General features: G+C 53.1%; 1 protein-coding gene across 1 annotated transcript in view; it reads right to left on the minus strand.

The window, feature by feature from the left end:
* SLC25A21 (solute carrier family 25 member 21) overlaps positions 1–18382 on the minus strand; it is a 131584-nt gene that overhangs the window by 94629 nt on the left and 18573 nt on the right. The window lies entirely within an intron of this gene.

The raw sequence follows: 18382 nt of genomic DNA on the forward strand, positions 1-18382 counted from the left end.
TCATTTCGAATCGAAATGACTTCGGTGCCATTTCGCATTTGCAAGGGTGTCGCGGGTTTCCCCTCTCCACAACAAAACACAAGAAACCCCGCCGTGACCAGCGTGGTGAAGTATGGTCAAACAACCCCACTCCCCCACTCCCCAACGACCCGCATGGGAGTGTCCACCAGTGGATTGATGCTCGATTTGTTTTTTTAAACCTGGTCATCAACCAAAACAAAAGTACAGGAAGAGGAAATTGATTTTAAGAACTGAACATTAATAAAAACTAATTCGAATGCCTCACAATGATAGGAAAAGCAGAGGCAGCTGATGACAAAAGCACGGTACACGCAGCTCCTATATCCATCACTGGCCCGCAAATAATTTCTCGCGCGATGTTTTCTAACCCCCCTCCGTGAGCGCCGCGCCACAAAGCACCCTAAATCTGCGTCGCATCAATCACAGAGGACCGCGTCGCCCTTCGCAGTTTTCTGATCGAGAGAGAGTTGGAGGGGGTGGCGGTGGAGTGCCCTGGGAGCCAACTCCAAGCGCCACGCGCGCGAGCCCACGGCCCCCCACGACGCGCGCGCCAAGAAGTTCCCTCTACCAACACAGCCACGAAATTCAGCCGCCCCCCCCCCATCTCTCAACCCTCCGCCCCCCACACCCCCCCTTCCCCCCTTGTTGCCAGTCGATACTTTAAACGGTCCGATATCCCTTTCGCGGAGGTCCGCCTCTGCGTCAATGTCCATTGCCGGTTAAAGCTTTACCGCCGATTGCTGTGAATGGGAGATTGCCGGGTACCGGAACTCACCGAACTACCCACTCATCCCTTCCCAATCATGTCGCGGTCCCGTGCCGCTCCTTGGAGCCCCCCCCCCCCCCCCCGAACTAATGAAATGGATCATTTGGCATTCACAGGCGTGCATCGGAGCCGACGCGCGCAGCCACACGCGATGCCCCGGAGTGCCCGATCCTCCCCCCTCACCCTAAACACCCCTCCCCCTTCCCCCTTCTCCTCCACCGTGACGTGTGTGCGTGGAGCGGTGGCGCAGTGGTTAGGCACATTGTACGCATGCGTGTTTGTTGAACCTCGTTCGCACCGTACGTAGCCTTCTAATCGTAAGGACAAAGAAGCCAGTGACCCGAGTTCGATTCCCACTCACGGCTAACACCAGTGACGAGTATCTGAACCGGTACCAATGTCCTGGGCTTTCTCTACGTCGACTCGGCCTCAAATGAGTACATACTCGTGACAATCTGCATTGGTGCTCGCTAAGAGCACTTGCCCTAAAAGTCTGTTAACGGCTATACGGGGGATCTTTGTCTTTATTCGTCCCACCACAGCACAGCTTGGCCATCCGATTAATCAGGCAACCGCTTGCTCTTCCGATTATCGGATCGATATTTTATTTTCGTAGAACTGAGAAAGACTCCCCCCCCCCCATCCTGCCAACCACCGCAGCCAACCAATCAGATGCGTTGTCAGCTTCAGACGACGACGACACGAAGTTATGTTGCATCATCAAGACTGGACATCGGCCGTCCGATTATTTAAGTAGAGCAACCTACAGCTCGATCGAATCTCAGTCCCATTCCTCGACTAGTCGGTAACACGACAATGGTTGTAGGGAAATATAAAGAGACGACTTTCTGTTCCCACGTGTGCCGCTGGACGGGAGGTCATTGGAAAGCCTTGGTGAAAGTTGTTGGCATCGTCGGCTGTGTCACGATGGGCGTGTCTTGAAGGGGGTTTCTCGACTTCGCGAGGCCGGGTGTTCGAATTGCGGGTGGCTCGGTGGAGGATCAAGCCGGCACAGCTGGGAGCCTGGGTTTGAATGAAGGTTCCATCCCCTGCTCGTGATTGAACCGGATTCTCCGATGGTCTCAGCCAGGCCTCCAAATAATGCACAAATAAACTATTTTACTAAAATTAGGTTAAAAAAAAAGCTTGGCTAAATTCCAGCTCTGACACTAAAACATTTGAGTTTGATTGACAGGTGATGAACGCTCATTGCAGGGCATATCGAAGATACGCCTTTCTTGTCGATAAATAGGCCAACTGACACAGGGCGATGCACTGCTAGATGCAAAGTACAATAATGCAAATGCATTTTGTCTCGTGATCTGACACCGATGGTACATTTGATATTAAATTCATCTTGGGGATATCATCAACAGAGCAGAAAAAAATCCTAAATAATAGACGCCGGAAAAAGAAAAAAACTAGACCACATTTCTCAAGCAGCACGCGACGGAGGGCATCCTGCATCATCTCAGTGTCGTACTCGACCGTCCAGAGCCAACCGATGCTCATAACGTTCCATCAATATAATCTTATTCCAATAAATAAGTGGCTAATCGTATAATCCAATCCAATGACGCGCAAGCAACAGCAGCACGTGATTGGATTGCCACGTGCACAACAACACCGACGAGGACGGTGGACGTTTGACGGAACGCTGATGAACACTGCTCATGGGGTGGTGGTGGTGGTGGTGCAGAGTTTCACGTGGTAGGATATGGACCGCGCGAGCCGAGATCAATTGCCCGGCCAAGACGATCATGAATGTCGAGTGACATCTGAACGGATTCTGTCTTAGCCCCCCCCCACACACCTTCTGTCTTCACCAGGCCGCATTGACCAGCGTCGTGAAGTATGGCCAAAGCTACCCCGCCCCCCCCCCTCCCCATGGCGAACGTGGCACGGGGAGGTCTTCATGCAGCAGTGGATTGTCATTCTCATTTTCCCACGGCTCTGTGATGACGCGGGAATTTACAAAATATGTACCACCCCGTTGGAGGTACGTATCGTGTAGGAATGGACTTCGCCCTGCCGTGCGAATGTGGAATTTCCACTCGTGCCTAGAGGCCGTCAACAGGAGGCCTGTCATCCAGCACTGGATTGATCTTGGCCGACGATCACGATGATGATGACAATGATTATATCGATCGTTATCATTTTGAAGAAAACAAATATTGCGGCTCTGACATCGAGAATTCTGTCCCTGGGCTCCCATCCCAGAATCCGCGTCCCCTCCCCGCCCCCTCCCCGCCCCCAGCGAGGGGCCGTAGGAAGCCGCGGCGCTCGCTCGGCACCGGGGAGCGAAGACCCCCACCACCCCCCACCACCACCATCACCCCCCCCCCACCACCACCCCCCCCACCACCATCATGACTCCCCACCACTACCATCACCACCCCCCACCACCCCCCCGTCCCCACCCCGTCTCGTCCGTCCATCGCAGGGTTACCGCGTCACGACTGAAATCTCGCGCGGGGGGGTCGGGGGGGGGGGTAGCGGGGGAGAGGGAGGGTGGGGGGAGGAAGATAGTGGGGGAGAGGGAGGGGGGGATAGCGGGGGAGAGGGAGGGTGGGGGGGATAACGGGGGAGAGGAAGGGAGGGTGGGGGGGATAGCGAGGGAGAGGGAGGGGGGATAGCGGGGGAGAGGAAGGGAGGGTGGGGGGGGTAGCGGGGGGGGGAGACACATGCATCAAGGACAGGGAGCCCCCAGCACTTTTATGCGCGGGAGATCAACGGGTTGTATAATTGCGCCTAAATTGGAGAGTTAGGAAAATTACCGACCCACCCACCGCCCCTCCCACCCCACCCACCATCGAATTACCAAATTAATTGAAATGCACAGAGTTTCCGGGGCCTGTGCCCTACTCCCCGAAGCGATGTCGGAACACAAAAGGCAGCTCCACTCCCCGCTCACCCTCGCTCTGTCTGTCTGCCCCGTGTGTGTGTGCGTGAGCCCTTCTCCTTCACAACCATAGCACGGCATTTGTCACTCACAGCCACGGCGCACCTGTGCCAGACATCGATACTCTCGTGCGTGGGAGGAGTGGGGGCTGGGAGGGGGGTGGGCGAGGGGGGGTGGAAGCAGAGTGCCCATATGGTGGGAGCTGTATGATTTTGTCAGTGGAGAGTGTTGAAGTTCAGCATGTTACTACCTATCAAAGTGGAACTCGCGAAACCCGAGTGCAGCTTTCCGGGTCGCTCCACCTCGTGTCGCGCGTCTCGACACGCACCGCTGCGCGCATCATTTAATATTGTTTTTCTTTCGACAATATTAAATCGCTCGATATATATACGTGTGTTCTTTGGTTCTTTCGGTAAAGTCAAGTAGAAAGAAAATAAATTAAATAATGGAATACGACGTTTCGATTGCAACACAAGCAATCGTCATCAGGTACAAATTAATGAGAAAACAAAACTCGTAAACTTGGAATTATAATGCAAAACAACACAAAGAGTTGGCTAACATAACAGTCAACACCCCACCTGGTTGATTACGTTCTTCCAAAGATTGCTAAATTTGAGAGAGAGACAAAACATAGACACGGAGACACACAGACAGACACACAAACAGAGAGAGACACTCACATATATGTGTGTGTGGAAATATATCAAGCGGTGGGGGCTGGCGCCGTGGTAACATCGGTGCCTCACAGCAACAAGCCGCTGGGTTAGATTCCCGACTCGGACGCGTTTCTGCGTGCGTCAGTTCTCCCCCTGTCCCCCCCCCCCCCCCTGTTCTCTCCCTGTTCTCCCCCCTGTTCTTCATGGGTTCCCTCCGGGTTCCCCGGTTTAGCTCCCAAAGCTAGACAAATAAAACCTATATAATATCACTGGTATCGTCCAAATATCCCAATACTTGAAAATTAAATAACCTGAAAATCACTCATTTGAGATTACACAAAGTGGCATTGCCTACTGCGAAAACCCCAAAATAATCGGTGAGGCTTCCCTCGATAAACAAACATCAATATAAACTATCCGTGGAATGCTAATACGTAACTCTCCAATGCGTTTTTCCAGGTTGCACATTCTTCTTCTCGGAACCGAATGTTCGCTCCACGGGCTGGGAGCCTTTCCCGCAACTCAATTGCAGGAACTGCGGATTTCTGAACAAGCTCCCAGCAGGTGGAGCGAAACGGACGCATGTTGTTGAACTTCTTTCGCACCGTACGTAGCCAACCGCGCTAATCGGAGGTGAGGGGGAAAAGGACAACAAACTAAACACAAAACGCAGCCTCAAAAGAAATGAGTTTTGTCAATCTTAGATGATGATGATGATCTAACAGTTGCATAGCTCCAGTGGCTTCCTAACATCGGAAGGAAGAGGCGCTCCAGGCGTCTGACAGCGCCACGCGATGCATTGGCCGCCGTCGTCTTCGTTCGATGGCAGCAGCCAAAAACAAAGAAACGTCGGACACCGATCGGCACCGCACGTGGCTCAACGTATTTAAAAAAAATATTTAAAAAAATAAAAAAATAAAAACACCACATCGGAGAGCCGTGCGGGACACACAACAATGAACGCCTACGCAGCAGGTATAATGATAATACGGTAATAGCAACGACGATAACAGACAACAACAACTACAAAACATTCTAAGAGAAGAGAAACGACAAAGTGTCAGGGATTTGAGACGAGACGGCGGTCGTTCGGAGCTCGCCCAGCCGTCGCGATCAACTCGAGGGCCTCGTCGACAAATGTGCGGGGCACATTTCGAGGCAGGGCAACTTGAAGGGGAACTGGGTGGGTGGGTGGGGTGGGGTGGGGGTCGCAGAGAGGACAACCAGCTGATTGTGTTTTTCCCAAATTGTTGTAATAACTCAAACAGCCAATTAAGACAAAATTGTTCCTTTGCATGCTGAGGATGCCGCCACTGGACACTCCGACAGCGTCGTGCGCCGGCACGCGGGGTTCGACGCTTACCTCGACACGACTCGAATGATTTCGCAAGTTGAAAAATGCACCTGGACGTCGAGTGCTCTTTAGATTTAGCAACGGCAACGATGCCAGCCTACACCACCACCACCACCACGCTCTTTAGATTTAGCAACGGCAACGATGCCAGCCTACACCACCACCACCACCACGCTCTTTAGATTTAGCAACGGCAACGATGCCAGCCTACACCACCATCACCACCACCACAACTACCCACCACCACCTACGAGTGGTCTATTTAAATGATAAATCGGTACATTTAACTCACACCCTGCGAGTTTGTAATCGTCTAACAGCAATCATGATAATAATAATAAAACATTGACCTAGGCAAGCCTCGCTAAGTTTCAAAACCTCTTTTAAAAAAAAACATCCATTCACCGAGTGTTAGGCTTGTGTGCGTGATGACACTGGCACGTCTGGTGGACACCCATGCGCGCACGACGGGGTGACACCGAAATCTCCGCACAGATGGATTTAAGTGTGCGTGGCTGCTTTGCCTTTGCAGCTCAAGACTGCAACACCTGCAACTCCCAGACGGTCGCCCGAGACGAACTTTTTGGAATATTTGATTTGTAGCCAACTTCACTCAGATCGTCAGACATTTGCTGTCGCGCAGCAAATATGTTCATGGGGATCAATATGTTCAGGGGACCAATGCCCAGGGTATCAATGCACATTGCACATTGATCCCATGTTCTTTGAGCAACGGTCATTGAGCAATGTTCATTGATCAATGTGCATGCTCGTATGATCAATGTGCATTCAATGTTAATGTGATCAATGTACATTGATCAATTGTATTATCAATGTTCGCTTGGTCAATGTTCAGGGGATCAATATGTTCATGGGGATAAAATGTGTTCAAGGGATCAATACCAATGTCCGGGTCTGCTGCCCACAAGAGGGCTTCAGAAATGCAACACCGAGTCGGTTCACTCGAAGACTTCGTCTGATTGGCTGTGGACGTGACGACGAGCAGTGTGATCGTTTTAAATGTTGTGGAGTTGCTCTCCAACACACCGGCGTGCTGTGCTAGTAACGAATTGGCACGTTCTGTTTACGTGACAAACCCTTACTAATTGGCTGTATCGGGTGGTGGTGGCGGGTTTAACGACACATTTATATTTACGCGATCTCACCCAAAAAAAAACCTGTATTATGGAGTATGATTGTATTATGGAGTATGATTGTTGTCAAAGTTAGACCCGAGATGAATACAAGCAATACACAAATGGTGTGCTGTCGCAAGTTCGCTACACACTCGAGAAGTGTCTGGTCGAGGACCACCAATGAAAACACAGCTGATATTGTGTTCGTGTTAATGAATCAGCGAAAGCCTCTTGTACCACCACACAGCCCTCACACTCCGGTCCCCCCTCCCATCCCATCCCCTCCCGGACCTGGTACCAATTACGGCCGCAGACGCATCGAGAGACGCGGCTGCGGTGGCTACCCACGAGCCGTCTCCGGCCAAGGCACGGGGCGACACGGGGAGGACACGGGAGCCCCCCACGGGCCCGGCGGGACGTCTCCCCCCTTCCCCCCGCTCTACCACCCCCCACCATCCCCGCACACACGCGGCGCAAAACGCAGCCGCGTGCTTCGCTTGAGAACGACGTGACACAAAGACCAGCAGCTGGCTAAGATGTAGCAGTTAGCGCGCTGCGCTACAAACCCGGAGGCCGGCGACGATTATGTTAACCGGTCCGGTCCTGGGTCTCCCCTAGGTCGACTCCGTCTCAAATGAATACCTGGTGCGGTGTGTAAACATCGCTACTGTGGACCACAAAGGCGGCCTGGCGTGGTGTGGGCCACCCACCCCCTCGTGTGCCGTGCCGGCCTTCACAGGTGTTCGCTAACAGCGCTTGAGCCGCAACAGTGTGCTGGGGGTTTGGCCATTGCTCTCCGCTGCGTGTTTGGGTTGTACGGGGAATGTGACGGCGTTTGTGGGCGTGATGATGTCCAGCCTATCACTCCGCGTGCTGGGAGCTTTCTGTAGATTCCGCGGTTTCTTCAGTTCCTGAATTCATCTCAAGAAGAACCTGGGGCGAAACGTCGGACGTTGCGCTGTGTGTGTGTGGGGATGGGGGTTTAACATGGCACAATGGAGAGCACAAGTGGCGCATTTGCCAGTCATCTCAGCCAGGCAGCCCATGGCACCTGGTTCTGTCCCGTGACTTCGGGCCAGAAGAGAGCCTTCCACAATTCACGTGGACTAAAAGTGCACCTAGCCTGGCACAAGCGCCGCGGTGACATCACCGCTACTTGGCGGCGAACGGCGAGTGTCGTTGCTATTGTGTGTGGGAGACCAATTGAATGTAATGTCTGCTCACGGCCAACATCAGTGGCGAATCCCAATGACGTTTTATTATGAACTGCTGATGGTCACTATCTAAATTACTGCGTAGGATTTCGCAACTGCGGTGTAGAGAAGGAAGCTGTCTATTGCACAACTTCCTGAAGAAGCTCCCAACACGTCGGACATCGTGGCGAACAACACGTGGCTACGAACCGAAAACACAACGGCGAGCGAGACACTTTATTATTTTTCTCGAAAGCCCATGTTTACTTACATTTCCGTAATAGTCTGGGAAGATCATTCATGTTGATCATGTATATTTACCTAACTGCTGAAAATGCAAGCCAGCTGCTTTAACTGGGGTTTTCTCTCTCTCTCTCGCTTTCAAATTAATATATTTATTTATCTATATATCTTTTTTCGCTAAAGGATTTAAAACTCCGTCGAGTTGAACTGAAGAAAACAAAAAAGGGACGAGGAATTCCACTTTTTTTTTGCGTGAGACGCAGACCCTCACTTTTTCCTCTTTGAAAATATTTTCTCGTCAGTGAAAGCAACAAAAAGAAAATCATTCTCCTGGCCCTCCACTTGAGAGGCATCGCGATCACCTAATCTCTCGCCAGCATCGCCCAACCGCAGCCTCTTGCGAGCGACTAATAAACGTCCCCTTTGATCTCATTCCCCCAAAACGGTCAACTCGGGAGAGAACTGATCGCCGAGAGAAAAGGAGGAGAGAGAGAAAAAAAATTGGCCCAAAACTGCCGATTTCCAAGAAGAGATAACAATTTAATTGCATTGAATGCAAAAAAGAAAAAAATACAGACTCGGTCTTAATCTAGCACCTCCCTCCCCTCCCCTTCCTCCCTCCCTCCACCCCCCAACTCCCTCTCCGCCCTCGCCGCGCGATTTCATGGTTGTTTGTGTGTAGAAGACATTTGCCGTTTCCTGCACCAACAATAATCGAGAGTCATTTCGCGACAATTACCCGCGCGCGTCTCGCGCCCATGCCGCGGCGTGCTGTTGTTATGTGATAACAAGACGGCACGAACCACAACAACAACAACAACAAAACCGCCGCGTGTTTGTTCGTACGTACGTACGTACTGAAACATCTTGATTTGAAGCTTTCGTGACTGCAAGAATCCATACTCTTTGGTTCTTTCGGTAAAGTCACGTGGGTATAAAATAAAATAAATCACGACGTTTCGGACTCAACACAAGCGTCCGTCATCATGACGGACGGACGAAACGTCGTATTTTATTTTATACCTACGTGACTTTACCGAAAGAACCAAAGAGTACGTACTGTATGTTGAACTTCTTTCGCACCGTACGTTGCCGATCGTGCTCGATCGGAGGTGCGGTGGCGAAGGGCAACAAACGAAACGCACAAAAAGCAGTCCTAATGAAATGAGCTTTCAATCTCGATGATGATGATGATTTGAAAGTGCACAGCTCCAGTGGCTTCCGAATATCGGAAGGGAAGAGCGTTCCAGACGGCCGCAGAAGCGCATCCGAAAGCGCCACGCGAAAGCTTTAAATCCAAATTTACACTCTTGGTCTTAAAATTAATATCTAAATCATTTATACGTCTGGGTGTTCATGTTCGCAAAATTGTAATGCAATGGCTTTACAATGCATTATTTAACAATGCACATATACAATCATATTATTCTTATGGTGATTTGATTTAACATTGTTGTTGTTATTTAACTATTGAGAATGGCCACTCTCGGCATATTGGTTGCATAACGCTAAGCACGATGAATTATGTCGTATGCTCATGTAATAACACACGATAGCAATTCCAATAATTTTAAATATATCACCAATAAATACCAAACCTTCCATCATCTACAGATCCACAACAGCCCCCAATGACTCCATCGCGTCACTCCGCTTAGTGTCCTCATCGCGTAAATGCAGATATCGCCGAGACCTATACATCATTTGATCGGTTTCGGCCTTCCGGGTGTCATCAGCAGGATCAGGCTTGTTGAGCAATGACTGTTTTGGTTTAATTGTATCACCCGCAAACCACCCAGCCACTCGCTCACTTACTCAACCGCTCACTCGCCCACTGCACTCCACTGGCTCACTCACTCGCTCACCTGCCCCCTCCACTCACTCACTCGCTTACCTGCCCCCTCCACTCACTCACTCGCTCACCTGCCCACTCCACTCACTCACTCGCTCACATGCCCACTCACTCACTCACTTGCCCACTCCACTCACTCACTCGCTCACCTGCCCACTCCACTCACTCACTCGCTCACCTGCCCGCTCCATTCACTCACTCACCTGCCCACTACACTCACTCACTGACTCACCTGCCACCTCCACTCACTCACCCGCTCACCTGCCACCTCCACTCACTCACCCGCTCACCTGCCCACTACACTCACTCACTCGCTCACCTGCCCACTACACTCACTCGCTCACTCACCTGCCCGCTCCACTCACTCACTCGCTCTCCTGCCCACTCACTCACTCGCTCACCTGCCCACTCACTCACTCGCTCACCTGCCCACTCACTCACTCGCTCACCTGCCCACTCACTCACTCGCTCACCTGCCCACTCACTCACTCACCTGCCCACTCACTCACTCACCTGCCCACTCACTCACTCACCTGCCCACTCACTCACTCGCTCACCTGCCCACTCCACTCACTCACTCGCTCACCTGCCCCCTCCACTCACTCACCTGCCCACTCCACTCACTCACTTGCGCACATGCCCACTCACTCACTCGCTAACCAACCCACTCCACTCACTCACTCACTCACCTGCCCACTCACTCACTCGCTCACCTGCCCACTCACTCACTCGCTCACCTGCCCACTCACTCACTCGCTAACCAACCCACTCCACTCACTCACTCACTCACTCACTCACCTGCCCACTCACTCACTCACTCGCTCACCTGCCCACTCACTCACTCGCTCACCTGCCCACTCACTCACTCACTCGCTCACCTGCCCACTCACTCACTCGCTCACCTGCCCACTCACTCACTCGCTCACCTGCCCACTCACTCACTCGCTCACCTGCCCACTCACTCACTCGCTCACCTGCCCACTCACTCACTCGCTCACCTGCCCACTCCACTCACTCGCTCACCTGCCCACTCCACTCACTCACTCGCTCACCTCCCCACTCCACTCACTCACTCGCTCACATGCCCACTCACTCACTCCCTCACTCACCTGCCCACTCACTCACTCGCTCACCTGCCCACTCACTCACTCACTCGCTCACCTGCCCACTCACTCACTCGCTCACCTGCCCACTCACTCACTCGCTCACCTGCCCACTCACTCACTCGCTCACCTGCCCACTCACTCACTCGCTCACCTGCCCACTCCACTCACTCACTCGCTCACCTCCCCACTCCACTCGCTCACTCGCTCACCTGCCCACTCACTCACTCACCTGTCCACTCACTCACTCACCTGCCCACTCACTCACTCACCTGTCCACTCACTCACTCACCTGCCCACTCACTCACTCGCTCACCTGCCCACTCACTCACTCACTCACCTGTCCACTCACTCACTCACTCACCTGCCCACTCACTCATTCGCTCACCTGCCTACTCCACTCGCTCACCTGCCCACTCACTCACTCACCTGCGCGCTTACCGCACGCTCACCCACCCGGGGAGACTGGCGCTGCAGGCCACATCCCGCCTCACAGCCACAGCTGATTCACCCCCCCTCACCCGCCTTCTCTTCCCAACCCCCTGGCAACCCCCTGGCAGCCCCCCCCCCGTGCCCGGGGGATCTGGGATGACCTCAGATTCACCTTGGCGGAGGGCACGGCCGCTGTGTGGGGTTAAACAGCAGACCCTGGGGGGGGGGGGGGGGCGGAGAACCGAGGGGAGGGAGAACTGGGGGTCAATGAGAGCGCCTAGGTGAGCAGCCGGGTGAGCGGTCTGGTGAGTGAGTTGTCGGGTGAGCGGGTGGTTGAAGTGAATGGGTGGACCAGCAGGTGGGTAGGCGAGTAAGCGTGTGGGTGAGCTAATGGGCGAGCGGGTGGGTGAGCGGGTGGGCGAGCGGGTGGGCGAGTCACCACGGGAAGAGGGTTCTCCAGGAATTCCCTTCTCATGGAATATCCCCCCACCCCCCACCCCCCACCGAAGCTGCCCCCAGACTTTTCCTCCTTCCACATCCCGATTGCTAACACATGGACGAGCCACTGACTGGTGCACCGGGCTTGGCACACGCACACAAAGACAAAGATCCCCCGGCAGAAGCCTTCACCAGACTGTTGGGGCGAGTGCTGTTCGCGAGCACCTACGAAGGCCGGAACGGCACACGAGGTGGTGGGTGGCCGGCACCACGCCCGGCCGCCTTTGTCTCCCCAGTGGCGATGTTAACATGCCGCACCAAGAACTACCGCATACACACGCGCGCACACACTCCACACACACACGCGTGCGCTATTTGTCAATCGGCGGGCACTCGCACGGACTACTGCATCATCATTATTATTCACACCTATTAATCATCATCAGTCGTGATCAATCCACGGCGGGATGATGGCCTCCCGAAGCAGCAGCCGCCACCTCGCACGATGCTGCGGCGTAATCACAATAATCAACCCCTCCACTCGGGCGTCACGCTCCATCCATCCACTCGCCTTCCATTTGATACCTTGACCAATAGCAGCCGCAACAGCGGCGGCGGCGGCAGCAGCAAATAATTTGACATTTCTTGAGAGTAACGTGCCAAATATACCCCAAGACACCCCGCCCACATCTCCCCCCCCAAACGCGAAACGGCCAGTAGCAAACAGCACCGCGGCATATTCTTAGGTTTTTTTCGGCAAAGTCACGTAGGTAAAAAATAAACATTTATAAAAGTAAAATAAAATAAAAATCACGACGTGACTTTACCGAAAAAAACCTAAGAATATGAAACCTTGCAGTCACGAAAGTTTCAAATCTTAGAATTAAGCACCGCAGCAGTAGAGACTCAACGACGGGGGTTTGGAACGCGCGCGTGCGTTGCTTCAACATTAACGAGCGATTTCAGTCAAAATGAGCACACGGGCCCCAGGTACGCTTAGGAGGGAGCCCACAGATTGCGAGACTTTAATTCGACCCGTAGGGGCCTCATTTATTTGCGGCGGCGGGGGGGGAGTAGACATTCAATGAATGAATGCAGTTCTCAACGCTTAAACGTTCACCGTGTATGATTAACCTATTCACCTGCTGCTGATGAATAATGACTTTTACGCGATCTCTCCTTTTTTGTTGCTGGAAACTCTCGCCGAGCCCACGTGGACGCCACCGCGAGCACAGCCTCCTCCCTCGCACCACCAACCCCGCGGTGCCTCGGGATCGATATCATCAGCCCCGGGACGAGCCCGTGGGTCGCCAAATTGTGGCTGCAGAGCCGCGTGCGGTGGCGCTTTCGGGAACTGCCTCGTGACGTTATTTGTTCAGGCACCACCGTCTCGTACTCGCCACAGTGTTGCATTGTGGCTCTTGAAATATCGAGTTTTTTTTATTTTGCTTTTTACAGAAATCGTAAAAAAAATGTCTCTTCTTGTTATTTTGGTCGCCGACCCCTGGACTGGCCGGAATGAACACAACGACAAAGATCCCCCGTATAGCCTTCAACCGACTGTTGGGGCAAGGTTAGCGAGTATCACCTATGAAGGGCGGCACGAGCGAGATGAATTGTGGGTGGCCGGCACCACGCCCTGCCGAACTTTGTCTCCCGAGTTGCGATATTTTACGTATCACACCAGGTACACATTTAAGGCTGAGTCCACCTAGGAGAGGCCCAGGACCGGGTTCAGGCAATCGATCCTGGTGTTGTCCGTGAGCGTGAGCGTGAATCATACTCGGGTCGCCGGATTCATAGCATGGTCATTTCACTGCTAGATGAAGGCCTCTCTTACAATCCGACCGTGTATGTCGTATCCAAATACTCACTCTTTTGTTAAAATCCGTCTATTCACTCACGTTAGCACAGCGCGATAAACGCCGCTACACTGCGGCTCCAAAGACAAAGATCCACCATATAGTCTTAACAGACTGTTGGAGCAAGTTCTGTCAGCGAGCACCTATGAAGTCCAGCACGATACTGTACACAAGGGGGTGGGTGACCAGCACCACGCCCGACCGCCTTCGTCTCCCAAGTGGGGATGCTTACACACCGCACAAGGTACTCATTTGAGGCTGCGTCGACCTAGGGAAGGTCCAGGAACGGGTTCAGATAATCGCCACCGGTGTTGGCCATGAGCGGGAATCGAACTCGGGTCCCCGGGCTCGTAGCGCGACGCGCTAACCGCTACACTACCGCCCCCCCTCCCCACACACAACTGCGTTCTCTGCCCGTGTACAGCAGCAGCATCAGCATCATCAGCAGCATCACCAGCAGCAGTAGGGGCACGTTTAACTGCAGGGGCAGCATGCGTTGCGTTCCGGGCCACGCTGGGAACAATGGGGTCGATTCATGGTTGCTCCTGGGGGGGGGGCTCTCTGAGGTGGCAGAGTCAATAAGCCCAGACAGGCCGAGAGGTCTTTTGCCAGGAACAAAAATAAAATATATATTTAAAAAAATTAAATCCGTGTCAAAACACGGCATGCGCCAAGATATTATTAATTCACTGCCAAACGCGACGTATGCTTGGTTGGTTGTAAATATGTAAGCGTGAGCACGTTCACACACTCATGTACTCATATACTTCCACTCTCACGCAAAGACAAAGATCCCCCGTATAGCCTTAGGAGACGTTTGGGGGCAAGTGCCGTTAGACAGCACCTTTGAAGGCCGCCCTGGCACACGAGAGGAAGCGGGTGGCCTTTGTATCCCCAGTGACGATGTTTACACATCGCACCACGTACTTATTTCAGGCTGAGCTGGCCTAGATGATGCACAGGACATGCTCAGATAATTAATTGTCACTGGTGTTGGCCGTGAGTGAGAATCGCGAACCCGGGTCGCTGGATTCGAAGCACAACACTACCGCTCCCCACTCACACAAAGGTCAAAGATCCCCCGTATAGCCTTAACAGACTGTTGGTGCAAGTGCTGCCAACAAGCGCCTATGACGAAGGCCGGTACGGCACACGAGGAGGGATGTGGGTGACCAGCGCCACGCTCGCACACACACTCGCTAACACTCGCCGCCACGTGCCCTCTGACTTCGCGCATACGCACACCGACAAATTACCCCCCTTGTAGCCTTAACAGACTTGTGGAGGCGAGTGCTGTTAGCCGGAGTCGAACTCGGTTCGCCGGGTTTCGTCGGCACACTGGCTTGCAAACTCACACCTGCTCACGTAGTCATACATTTTGTACTCGCACACTCACGCACAACACTAACCGTAGCATATGTTCTCTGATGTGGCAACACACCGCAGCGATCATGGGTTTTGTTGAGTGGGGAATCACAAGCCGTCCTGCACAGGAAATCGTTCATAATTGCATTTAAATAGAGTTTTAATTCGCTAATGTGATTAATTAAAAAAAAGAACTTCCTTCACAAGGAGGGTAAAGATGATGAAATGGTTTAGTTTTATTTATATATATATATTTTCAGTGATTTGTTTATCTTTCCTATACTTTGCACTCATATCATGTTGTTGTGTTGTGTTTGTTGTTGTGACGTTAAAACACCGCTTTATAGCTCATCGGATTCCTCCTGCAGTATAAATACTCAATCTGATTATGCAGCTCTAAGAGTGAAAGCGCATTCAAAACGAGAGCTGCCAATGGGCAAGCTGAAAATAAAAGCACACACTGCGGAGTGCTGCTTGTTGCTGGCTGCTTGACGTGTTGGGTCTTTGGGCCGTGTGCTCAGTGACCGTGAATGAGAAGAAAAACAATACTAAAGGGATGAATAAATAGCAACAGCATTGACCTGGAACGCAAGAGGGGGTGAGGGCACAGAGAGCCCTTGCCTGTCAGACTGGCAGCTCACCAGCAGTGATTTAAGCAAAGCCCGACTCTGCTGATGAGACACCCAATGCCGAAACCGGTCCAGGGTTGTGCGTGTCTTGGAACACTGCAGCTGAAATGACGCACTCCCAGAAGGCCGTGCTGCTAATGGGCTATGCAATTAATAATGATGTTATTTTCTACGTGGAGAGACGGCTATGAGACGCATTGTCGGCTTTTCTACTTCGTTAACACGCGAGCAAGCCGCGACGTCCTTTGGGCGTGCCTGTCCGCCCGGCAGCCAGCCAGCAAAACTTGTTTTAAACGCGTGTTGCCTATTGTATGATCGTGAGAGCGTGGGATGTCGAGTGGCTGGGAGGAGGCGTGACGCCGGCACGCACGCGGCTCGGCCTCATGTGAGCGCAGGAGCTGCTGCGGCGTGAGGCATCAGCATCACCACGAGGGAGACAAAAGGCGGCTGAGCGTGCTTCTGGCCACCCACTACCACCCCCCCCCCCATCGTGTGCCACAGTGCGGACCTTCATAGGTTTGCAACAGCGCTTGCCCCAACGGTCGGTTTCAGGCTATCCGGGGAATCTTTATCTTTGTGTGTGTGTGGTGGGGGGTGATGATGAACGGAGCGTCGAGGGAAATCGCGACGCGTCACAATCACTTTCCCCCCTCTCCCCCCCCCCGCTCGCGAGCCCGCGGGGAGCGAATTTAAGGGCACCGATTGGCTCCGCTCCAACGGTGGCGCGGGCTGCGGAAACCGAACTTTGCTTCTTGGCAAAGCGACGTTGGACATTAATCAGCGGCACGCTCACGTTTCGGTAGCATCTCATCGGCGCTTGGAGGGGAGGGGGCTGGGTGGTTCTCGTGTGGAGGGGGTGGTGGGGTGGGGGTGGGGGGTGGGGGTGGGGGGTGGGGGCTCCCCCGCCCTGTCTCTCTGTTCCGTGAGAGCTGGTTTTGCCGAGAATGAATTGCACCGAATCACTCCTCTTAATTGCGTTCGAGCTGAAACTTTCCAGGAGGTGTTCCGCCGCGCTCGGCAGAGACGTCGCAGAGGTAATTTACGCGTGAGTGCCGCTCGCTGCGGGAACCATGCCTTGGTGTCTCGCGCCCTCGCAGCGTCAGCTGTTGCCACGGTCTCAGCGAGTGAGAAGTCAGGCGCTAGAAAATGAGTTTTATATTTTAAAACATCTTTCAGATTTGTTGCAAGAGGAAAAGAACAAAAACAATTTAAGATTCTTTCCTATTCCGAGCGCCAATTTTTATTTCACATTTTTTTTTGGCGGCGGGGGGGGGTATGTTAAACACACACACACACACGAGAGAAGGCTATGGAGTTATAAGACCACTCCAGCATAGCGAAGCATTCATGCCCCACGCACATTAATCACAGCATTAGTTATGCAATCTCAGCCGGGGCGACGCTCGCTCGTCTAAAGCGATGCCAAGAGAGCAAGGACCTTTGGCGCTGCTCGAAAGAGAACAAACCGCGTGTCGTACAAAAGGGTCCTGATCGTGATGACGACGATAGAGACATCGCCGCTGGCTTGCGACAGGTAAGCGCTTACTAAAAACTAAAACTATTTGATTTTTTTCATTTCACCAGGTAAGGCCCACTGAGCTATATAGCTCCTTTATCAGAAGCGACCTGGCCACACGTGATAGCACAACGAAGTGGCTTATCGCGTTGGCATCTAGAGCAGTCAGATAGTCGAAACGCGTGATGTTGATTCTAAATGTGGAGGGGAAACCCGGAGGACCCGGAGGAAAATCCACGGGACAGCGGGGAGCGAGACACGCAAACTCGAAATATGCAACAGGCGTCAGGTTTCGAGATCTAACCCACCAACCTCCCGTATACCAGGCGAGGTAGTTAACATCTCGCGGGGCCGGCCCACAGACGCAGGGCCCACAGGGAGAGCGGGCGACTCTTCATGGGTGGTTGCACTTGGCGGTGGCGGCGATCGCTAACGAGGAACCAGTTTGGCAATCGGGAGGGCGAGAGGGCGAGAGGGCGAGCGTGGATAATTATCGCCCGCAGGTAACGCGGCTCGAAGGGAGACACGCAGCCACCGCTGGCGCGGCGCCGAATGGCCACGGCTTCGCCGCTGAAGGTGCCCACAATCGTAATATTATTTGATTTGTGTTGTTGTTGAAAGAGACGAATGCACGCTTGCCCGATTGGAGCCACAATCGTTGGCCCTAACGCCAACTCGCACCAATACCGCCACCACCACCTCATCCCCGCACCCCCATTTCTCCTCCTCCTCTATTCACTGGAGGCTTCCACCTCCTATGCCCCCGAGTTCCTTTTGCTGCCCTGCTGAATTAGCCACCCGCTGGTCTTCATTAGGGAAAGAAAACAAAACGTGGAACAGGCAACGCACGCTAGCGGCCAACGCCGCCACCACCCCCACCGCCACCCACCACCACCACCCACCCACCCATC

The sequence above is a fragment of the Lampetra fluviatilis genome, chromosome 7, assembly GCF_964198595.1.
Source record: "Lampetra fluviatilis chromosome 7, kcLamFluv1.1, whole genome shotgun sequence".
Classification (NCBI taxonomy): Eukaryota; Metazoa; Chordata; class Hyperoartia; order Petromyzontiformes; family Petromyzontidae; genus Lampetra; species Lampetra fluviatilis.